The sequence below is a fragment of the Panthera uncia genome, chromosome B1 (genome assembly GCF_023721935.1).
Source record: "Panthera uncia isolate 11264 chromosome B1, Puncia_PCG_1.0, whole genome shotgun sequence".
In the NCBI taxonomy this organism is placed as follows: Eukaryota; Metazoa; Chordata; class Mammalia; order Carnivora; family Felidae; genus Panthera; species Panthera uncia.
Genome location: NC_064811.1, coordinates 111362306 through 111372869, shown reverse-complemented (window position 1 = coordinate 111372869; position 10564 = coordinate 111362306).

The window sequence follows — 10564 nt, the reverse complement described above, 5'->3', positions numbered from 1 at the left end:
TCGTACTTTCAAATTACTAACTTTATTTCAATGTTACATGATCTGTGTGTGTGTGTGTGTGTGTGTGTGTGTGTGTGCGTGTGTGTGTATAATTCAAAGTAAACTACATTTTCCTTTTTTGTCCCCGTTCATGCTCCCTGTCCCTTCTCACAGACTTCTGTACTTTAAACAGAGTTGTAACACTTATTCAAATATAAATTATTTGTTGTCACTCTTTTTGTTAAAATAAAAGTAGGAAATTAATTTTAGGCATGACTATTTCAAATTTCCTCTTGCCAGCTATATAGCTAAATGTAAATCATTACATTTTAAGGATTCTGAGACGTTACCCAAAATGAGAATTGAATTAGTCAGAATTATACATACAGAGAAAATTCTATGGAAAATCAATTGTATAATGATGGCCTGAGACTAATGGGTAACAGTTAATGACATTTACCCCAGGGTTTTTCATGTAACATAAAAGCGCAATCTTGGGAAACTTGTTGCTGTTCTAAATAAGAACCAACATATGGAGGGATTTGATCCGGGTTAAAAGGAAAAAAAGTAATTTAAAGGGAAAAACTGAGGTAGAGGACAGTTAGTGCATTCAGTATTTGATTTAATCCCATATTCAGTTCCATATGTTCACTTGAGAGGATCACAGAGAGCCAAGAATACAAATTACCATTTTTCCCCTAATCACTTAAGCATGGTTTTCAAAGCAGAAGCTCTTTACCCACCAATTTGAATCAGAATATTGGCATCTAGTTCATTGGAAATCTCCATTGTCCTTTAATAGCTGAATATTTAGAAAATAACTATTCCAACCAATGGAGGCATTAGAAGAATTTTATAAAAGTCTTCAACTTCAAAGAACTTGCAGTTTCACTAAGTAATTTGAATTTCTTTTAAATATTTAAAGCAAGATGAGTATTAGTGTTTACCAGAAAAAAATGTGATGTGGTTTAAGTCAACATTTTTAATGTTCAATGGATATAAAATAATGGTTATACAGATGCTAATATAAGTGTGTAGGCATAAATTCCATTTTCCTTGATCATGACTTTAATTTTTTTTTTTTTAACGTTTATTTATTTTTGAGACAGAGAGAGACAAAGCATGAACAGGGGAGGGTCAGAGAGAGGGAGATACAGAATCTGAAACAGGCTCCAGGCTCTGAGCTGTCAGCACAGAGCCTGACGCGGGGCTTGAACTCACGGATCGCGAGATCATGACCTGAGCTGAAGTCAGCTGCTTAACCGACTGAGCCACCCAGGTGCCCCGATCATGACTTTAATTAAATATTTCCTATTGTAAGAAAATCATTAAAGCAGGTCACATGTTGAGGGCTTAAAAACAAGGGAAGATTATAAATGAGGATCAAGCAGGGGTTCTAATAAAAACCTTATTATATATTATAGTTTATTCATTATTTTGAAAAGAGTATTAAATGAATAGTTCTGGGTTTTCTCTAATTACCAGAAAACCCAGAACCACTAAAATGGTTCTAGAACCACTAGAATGGTTCTTTCTATTAACTAAAGAACCATAAGGTAAACGTCCATATTTTTCAGTAATACATATAACATCACAATGTCACGATAGAAATATTATTTTCTTTTCAAATTAGCATCATGCCCTAATCTCCACCCCACTGTCCCATTACTGAGGATTGTTCCTTTCTTCCATTCTCTCAGTATTCCGACATCACAATATTAGTACTATAATACACTTCATTAGTTTAAATCTTACTAGAAAATGTAAAATGACATGTGTTGCAGCTGTAATGGACACAATGAGAGGTCCAGACAGACAACAGAATTCCTGCTATCATGGAGTTGATAAATCAAGGGAAGAACCAAGGCTAAAAGCTGATTGAAAGAACACAGATTGAAAATAAGGGGAGAAAACTGGATTGTTCTAATTCAGAGTTCTCCCAATTATTTACTTGAATTTCATGACTTTATTTTTTTTTTATTATTTATAAAATGTTTGGCTCAAACTATTCAGTCAAGTATTTTTTGACTTCAGAAGCAAATACTGACATATTTTTAAATAAATAAACCATTAGATAATAATACTGCCTGAATGTGTACAACAAAATGTACATAGTACAGACAAAAACTAATGATTGACTATCTTCTGTGTGTTAAATATAAGTTATATGTTTTCACTTATATTATCTCATGAGGTATTCAAAAGAATCATCGGAGATGGTACTTAAAACCTTGTGAAATATAACAATGCCTTTCTCTGAGTTAAATCTAAAAGTTTCTTGTCATGAAGGCACTTTAAAGAGGCTATTTTGCTATCCCTTTTCTTTTCTACCTGAGACAATTTTTTAAAAATCTTCAAGTATTACCTGCAGCCTTCTGCTTAAGATGTTTCTCTTTTTTGTTCCAAATGTTCCCAAATGTGTAATGATTCAAGACCCATGAATGTTTTTTAAGAGCCAGATTCTATGATGGCTATTTGAGATCCTTAACACCAGAAAGGTAATCTGACTTCCTTTATTGCTTCCACAGAGGGGGAAAAGATGGGCCATAGTAATAAATATCCAGCACATTACTTTATTCAAGACACTAAGATCCCTATTTCCTTGTCTTTTCTATTACTTAATAGAAATAAAAAAAAATTTGCAAACAAACATAATTATTGCACAAAGTTCTCAAAGATATTTCAGTAATGGTGGCATGTTGGGAAAGAAGGTAGAGTCTTGTATGTGGCTTTGGAAACAATAGTTGAGATTTGCTAGTTCACTGTTTTTCAACAAACACAATTGACCACAGCTTGGAATTAAAAAAAAAATCCCAATATTTTATGGGATATTTCATTTTTGTAATTTTTATTTTTTGATTTGAGTATAGTTGACACACAGTGTTAACATTAGTTTCAGATGCACAACTTCATGATTTGACAAGTTTATACATTATGTTGTGTTCACCACCAGTGTGGCTACCATCTGTTCTGTTACACTGCTGTTACACTATCACTGATTGTATTCCTCATACTGTGCCTTTTATTCCCATGACTTATTCATTCCATCACTGGCACCTGTATTTCTCCCCCCTTCACCCATTTTGCCCATCCCTTTCACCCCCGTCCCTCTGGTAACCATCAGTTTGTTAAGTCTGATTCAGCTTTTTGTTTGATATTTCATTTTATATGCATAGGTATTAATATTCCTACATACCAGCGGAGGTATTTAAGGTTTAGCCATATCACGTGATATGTCTGAGGTGACAAGTTGGAATCAAATGGAGACATAGAATAATCTCACTTTTTTACTATATGACTGATACCAAAGAGTAAGACTTTTGTAAATGAAGCAGGAGATGAAATGAGAAAGACAAGAGACATGTATATTCTTCTATAAAGTTTTTAAACAGTATAAAATATTTATATTAGAAATCTGGCATAACCAGGATGTGTGGGTGGCTCAGTCAGTTAAGCGTCCAACTTCAGCTCAGGTTATGATGGCTAGCTAGTGAATTTTAGCCCTGCTTCAGGCTCTATGCTGACAGCTTGGACCCTGGATTCTGTTTCTCTGTCCCTCACTCTCTCTCTCTCTCTCTCTCTCTCTCTCTTAAAAATAAATAAACACTAAAAAATTTAAAAAAAGAAATCTGGATTAACCTACTTAAAAATTCTTTGGTTGTACATAAAGAAACTGAAAGCAAATTTAGCATAATTTTAAAAGTTATTTTTTTTATTTCATAGATTGAAAAAGGATTTAATAAATGTCCAAAGTCTTAGTTGCGTATATAATGACTGTTTCCATTGATTTAATTCCAGTGTTCTTCTAGCCCGATTCCACAAACCACAGAGATGTTAGGAAACAGAGTAACTGCCCTCTCACATGGTTGTTCCTTGGTTTTCACATTTCCTCTTTAGATTATTAGCATTATTCAAATGAGAGGACTTTGCCAATATTTGATAAACACTGGAATGAATATTTTATACACTTATAATTGAACATTCAAAGGCTAAATGGTAGAAAATTCATCGACTTAAGTCAGATAGTATAATTAGATTACTTTAGTTCCAGTTATAGGATAAAGAAGTGTGTGTGTGTGTGTGTGTGTGTGTGTGTGTGTGTGTGTCTACACATGACTTCAAGCATCAAAATGCAAGATATACAATAGAGGTAATATCAGACAACAATAAAGGAAAGAGTAAGCACTACGTGTCTATCACTGGGTTTACGTGTTGTGTTTGTCATAAATTCATAGCAAAGTTTAAGCATATAATTTATTAAAAAATTAGTATCAGCTAAAAAAGTTTTGTAGAATTATTTTATCAATAAATTAAATTTATGAAGGCAGAGCAATTTTTCAAACATCATCTTTTGAGAAATAACAAAAGTTACTTCACTGTAAATTGGGAAACAAGATTATCAAATTTGAATGCTTTATCTGAATCGGTAATCTATACATATGAAATAACAGATAACATCTTGACATTAGGCATTGGATTAACACTTTGTATATGAAGACCAGTATTCATATATTACTTAAATATATATATTTCAGCTAGGAAGTTGCTTTAGATAAAGATAAAATATATTTGGTTATAGAGGTACCAGAGTCATTTGTAGAAATTGTTTTTAATAATAAAAAAAAAGCTTTAATAAAGATGTCAACTTTTTCACTTCAGCCTAACAACTTCAAGAGCATATCAGTTTCAAAGCCTAGTTGGAAGCCTTTAAGTTCTAGTACCAATAAGAATGGATAATTTAAGTAACAAATATTGCAAAGAAGATGAGAGGCTTTTAAAATGCTCCCTTTATGTTCATTATTTTCTCCCCAAGGACAGGCTCTTTGCTTACATCAAAGTAAGACTTGGTGGTTGGTTACACTAACTCAGCTGGAAACTGATTAATATTTTGTTCTGCTCCTTCATCCTTGAAATTTTATTTTTAATTTTCTCGTCTCCTTCCATTTATAACAATTGGAAAGGAGAAGGTGCACATGGCTCTTTTGCAGGCAAGCCCTTTGATAAATGCTATTATAATTATTACCTGTGGCACAGGAATACGGCCTGGACATTTCACAAACATGTGGTCTCTATTTGGAGGGAGTCCTGCACTTCATCTGTGGAACTACGATGTCATATTAAGGAATTAATGCATGTTGAATAAAGACCACAATTCACCCGAGTTAAATTCAAAGTTGTTTTTTCTGTACAGAGTTACTATTTTGACTTAGTATGGACTTAAATGAAGACTAGAATGATTTTATTAATAAAACATATTGTTGGAGCACATTGTAAAATATAATGAAGAAATTTAATATTTCATACATTTCTATTTTCATACTTTTATAGCCATGAAAGCTAATCAGATTTTTCCCTTTAGAGATCATTATGTCAGTGGCTAACATTATATGACTAGCTATTCTCTAAATTGTTATTGACTGCATGTAACAAATTGTTATATCCACTTTTTTAACCACGTTTGGTTATATTAATTTTACATATTTTTAAAAATTTTATTTAAATCCAAGTTAGTTAACATATAGTGTAATAATGGTTTCATGAGTAGAATTTAGTGATTTATCACTTATCTATAACACCCAGTGGTCATCCCAATAGGTGCCCTCCTTAATGCCCGTCACCCATTTAGCCCATCCTGCCACCCAACAACCCTCCAGCAATGCTCAGTTTGTTTTCTGTATTTAAGAGACTTTTATGGTTTGCCTTCCTCTCTGTTTTTATTTTATTTTTTCTCCTCTTTCCCTATGTTCTTCTGTTTTGTTTCTTAAATTCCACATATGAGTGAAATCATACAATATTAATCTTTCTCTGACTGACTTACTTCATTTAGCATAGTACATTGTAGTTCCATCCATGTTGTTGCAAATGGCAAGATTTAATTCTTTTTGATCACTGAGTAATATCCCATTGTGTGTGTGTGTGTGTGTGTGTGTGTGTGTGTGTCTTCTTTATCCATTAGTCAATTGATGGACATTTTGGCTCTTTCCATAATTTGGAAAAAGAAGTTTTGCATTTTGTTGAAACTCCTGTTATAAACATTGGGGTACATGTGGCCCTTCAAATCAACATTTTTGTATCCTTTGGATAAATATCTAGTAGTGCAATTACCAGGTCACAGGGTAGCTCTATTTTTAATTTTTTTGAGGAACCTCTCTCTATATACTGTTTTCCAGGGTGGCCGCACCAGTTTACATTCTCCCCAGCAGTGCAAAAGTGTTCTCCTTTCTCCACATATTCACCAACATCTATTGTTTCCTGAGTTGTTAATTTTAGCCATTCTGACAGGTGTGAGGTGTGTCTCATTTTGGTTTTGATTTGAATTTCCCTGATGATGAGTCATGTTGAGCATCTTTTCATGTCTGTTAGCCATCTGGATGTCTTCTTTGGGAAAGTATCAATATGTTTTCTGCCCATTTCTTCACCGGGTTATTTGTTTTTTTGAGTGTTGAGTTTGCTAAGTTCTTTATAGATTTTGGGTACTAACCCTGTATCTAATATGTCATTTGAAAATATCATTTCCTGTTCCATCGATTGCCTTTTAGTTTTGTTGATTGTTTCCTTTGCTTTGCAGAAGTTTTTTTATCCTGATGAGGTCCCAGTAGTTCATTTTTGCTTTTGTTTCCCTTGCCTCCGGAGACGTGTCTAATAAGAAGTCGCTGTGGCTGAGGTCAAAGAGGTTGCTGTCTGTTTTCTTCTTTAAGATTTTGATGGATTCCTGCCTCATATTTAGGTCTTTCATCCATTTTGAGTTTATTTTAGTGTGTGGTGTAAGAAAGTGGTCCAGGTTCATTCTTCAACGTGTCTCTGTCCAGTTTTCCCAACACCATTTGCTGAAGATATTTATTTCCACTGGATATTCTTTCCTGCTTTGTTGAAGATTTGTTAGCCATACATTTGTGGGTCCATTTCTGGATTCTTTATTCTGTTCCATTGATCTAAGTGTCGTAATATTTTATTAGACTTTTAAATGTATTTGTTCCATTGCACCAATTATTGTGTAGTCAAGTAATTGCATGTGGAAATACATTTCTTAAAAAAAAAAACACATCAGCAAATAATGGTGGGTGGCTTTGGTAGAAATTAATTAAATATAATCATCAGGCATTTTTATTAAGTTGTTATGTTATGTGGAAATTGTCAAGCCCCATGGTAGAAAATAATTTAAGAAACATTGCATGGTAAGTCAGAAGGTACTTACATAAAAACTAACTTATGTGTGGTTTGTATGTTTGTGCATATAGGGGGTATATATTTATTTTTAATGTATATACTGAAAAGCCTTTAAAATAAGCTAGAATGGTTGGAGGCTACTTAAATATAATAGTGTTTTCAAACATGGTATCCTTTTTACATTTCAAATAAAACACAAAATAGTAGCAGAAGTAATTAAATAAAGCATTGTAAACTGTAGTTTTCCAAATTTGAGAAAGCCTAAGAAAATTAATTAACTGGATACTATAAGAGAAGCAATAAATTGTCTATATTCTCAAAAGAAAACATAATGATAGTGGAAAAATTAGTAAAGTTTATTTTCAATATCTGGAAATGCAGAAAGTAAGGAAATGTTTTAAAGGTAAGTAATTACAGCTACAAATGAATATCAGGAAAAATTTCATAAAATATAATAATAAACAGATTCAGATAGAATCAGATCTTGTCCAAAGAATAATTTGGGAAAATTTTCTTTGAATCTGTTTGACTAATCTAATCCAAGGTACAATAATAATGAAGTAAATATTTGGTATGAAATATTACGATATGCACTTTGAAGTAGATCTATAGGAAGGAGATGGGATAGGAAAATTAATGAAGGAGAAGGTGAGCGTTACATAGTATGTTCAAGAATCATCTCATTTATGGGATAATACTTGATCAGGGAGCTGAAGAAACTATTCTCTGCACCCTATTTGGGGAAAAGTTTTATTCAGAGGAAACTACAAGTAGTATAAAGGTCCATGGGTTAAGTACAGGCTTGGTATGATTGAGAATTGGCAAGCCAATTCCATTGGTTTGAGTGGAATTACAGGAGGGAAATAATAAGATGATGAACAGATATAGTGCATTTTGAGAAACAGAAAAAATCTAGGGAAAGAAAGGCCGAACTCTGAGTAAAAGGAAGGGAAGCCATGGGACAGTTTCAGGCAGATTCATCTGATTGACTGAATTTTCAAAGGTCATTTTGGTACTGAATTGAGGGAGTGTACACTTTAGATGAACAACAGCAAAATCAAGGAGGACACTTTGGGGCATGTAGAATAATCCAGGTAAGATACAGTGGTGACTTGGATTCGGGCTAGTAGTGCAGGTAGTAAAAAGTAATTGGACACTGGATATGTTTTGAAAATAGAGTCAACAGGATTCACTGATCATTTGGGAGAAAGAGCGGAAAAGAAGAGCAGAGCATAGGATAACTCCAAGTATTGGGTCCTCAGAAGTTTAAAGAATAACATTATCCTTTACCAATGGAACAGCTGAACGGAAAAATTATTTCAGAGTTTTTGAATGTGTTAAGTGTGAGATACTTAATTAGATCGATGGGGGAACATGCCAGAGAAGCTTCTGGATATATGTCTGGAGTTCAAAGGTGAAGTCTGACTTAGAATTTTAAATTTTTGAAATGTTGCTATATGAGTGGCATATTTAAAAGCATTACGCTGCTTGAGATAACACACATATATACACACAGGCAAAATACTAAAAGCTTTCCAAAAAGAAGCTCTGGATTTGTCTAAAAGGGCAGAAGAGACTAGAAAGGAGCAACTAATGAGGTAGGAAGGGGAACTAAGTGAAGAATGTGTTGTAAGGAGGAGAATCTTATCAACTGTGTCATATGCATCTAATAAGTCCAGGAAGATAAGGACAAAAAGTGAACATTTAACAAAATGGATATCCCTAGTACATGCACAAAAGTACTGGAGTAGAAGACAAGAACAAAACCTGCATATACAGGGTTCAAACCACAATAACAACAACAAAAAAATAATTTGAGACAAATTTAGGCTATTTTTAAAAGAGATTTGTTGTAGAAAGGAGCAAATATATATAGAGTGATAGATGGAGAACAAGTATGGTAAGGGGTGGACTTTCTATTTTTTATTTTTTTTAATGTTTATTTTTGAGACAGAGAGAGGGAGAGAGCATGAGCAGGGGAGGGGCAGAGAGAGAGAGAGAGAGAATCAGAAGCAGTCTCCAGGCTCTGAACTATCAGCACAGAGTCTGACGTAGGGCTTGAACTCAGGAACTGCAAGATCATGACCTGAGCTGAAGTTGAACGCTTAACCAAGTGAGCTACCCAGGCATCCAGGGATGGACTTTTTAAAGATGGGAAATATGGTAGCAAGTTTGATGCAAATGGAAGGAATCTAGTAGAGAGGAGTAAATGATAAAAGAGGTATAAGAGATATTTAGATCAATTATTCAAGTGATATCCTGAATAAGTAAAAAAGAATAGATGGGGTCATATCATAAGTGGAGAGTTTGGTGCTAGACTGGAACCTAAATGGTTTATCTAAAATAAATCAGTAAATACATTCATTCGTGCCACACACTTCAGACTATCATTTGTGCCATTATTGTGTTAGATAATAAAACTATAAAAATGAGTGAAATAGGGTCTTCATCATGGGGATTAAAGTCCTCTGGTAGAGTTAGGAATGAGCATAATTCATTTTAATAAGTTATGATTTAAAAAGAACGCTACTAGAGATTAAAAATACAATGGTATCATGAAAGAGAAAATGTGTGCATTTCAAGAAAACAAGTGAATACTGATGAAGGAAGTTTTTAAAAAGTCTTCATACAATGTGACAATAAGTTTCAATGATGACTAAATTAGAATGAAGGATGGAGAAAGACTAAGCAAAACATATAGTAATTTCAAAGTCGGAGAGGTGTTACAGGTTTAATGGATCTATAAATAATGTGAGGTTCTTATGGTACATTTATGGAAGTTTAGCAGGAGAGGCCAGTGGTGGTCACATTCAATATTTTGTGTACCATGCTTAAAATAAATTTTATCCTGTGCTTGTTGGGCTGAAGAATATAAGTGGTTAAGGATGTCTGTTACATTTCTTAGGTGAAAATTACAATACTAATATAGGGATTACTAGAAGAGAAAGTAAGAGTGTAGATGTAAGTTCAGATTATATATACTGAGTTTGGGATGCCTGAGTGAATTCCTCCCTGTTGAATGCACAGATAGCTAGGTGGAAATTTCTAAAGGATATCACAGATAGGCATTAGAACACAGATCCAGTGTATACAATCAAGAGAAGGGACTGATGCAAGTGTTGCAGTGCCAGAACCTTCTATAATTTTGGAGACCTTTTTAAAAATATAAATTTGAGGGGCACCTGAGTAGTTCAGTCGGTTAAGTGTCTGACTGTTGATTTCTGCTCAGGTCGTGATCTCATGATGGTGAGATGCATCCCCGTGTCAGGATCTGTGCTGAGCGTGAAAGATTCTGCTTAAGATTCTGTCTCTGTCTCCCTCTGCTCCTTCCTCACGTGCACTCTCTCTCAAAAAAAAAAAAAAAATACACACACACACACACACACACACGTGTGTGTGTGTGTGTGTGCGTGTGTGT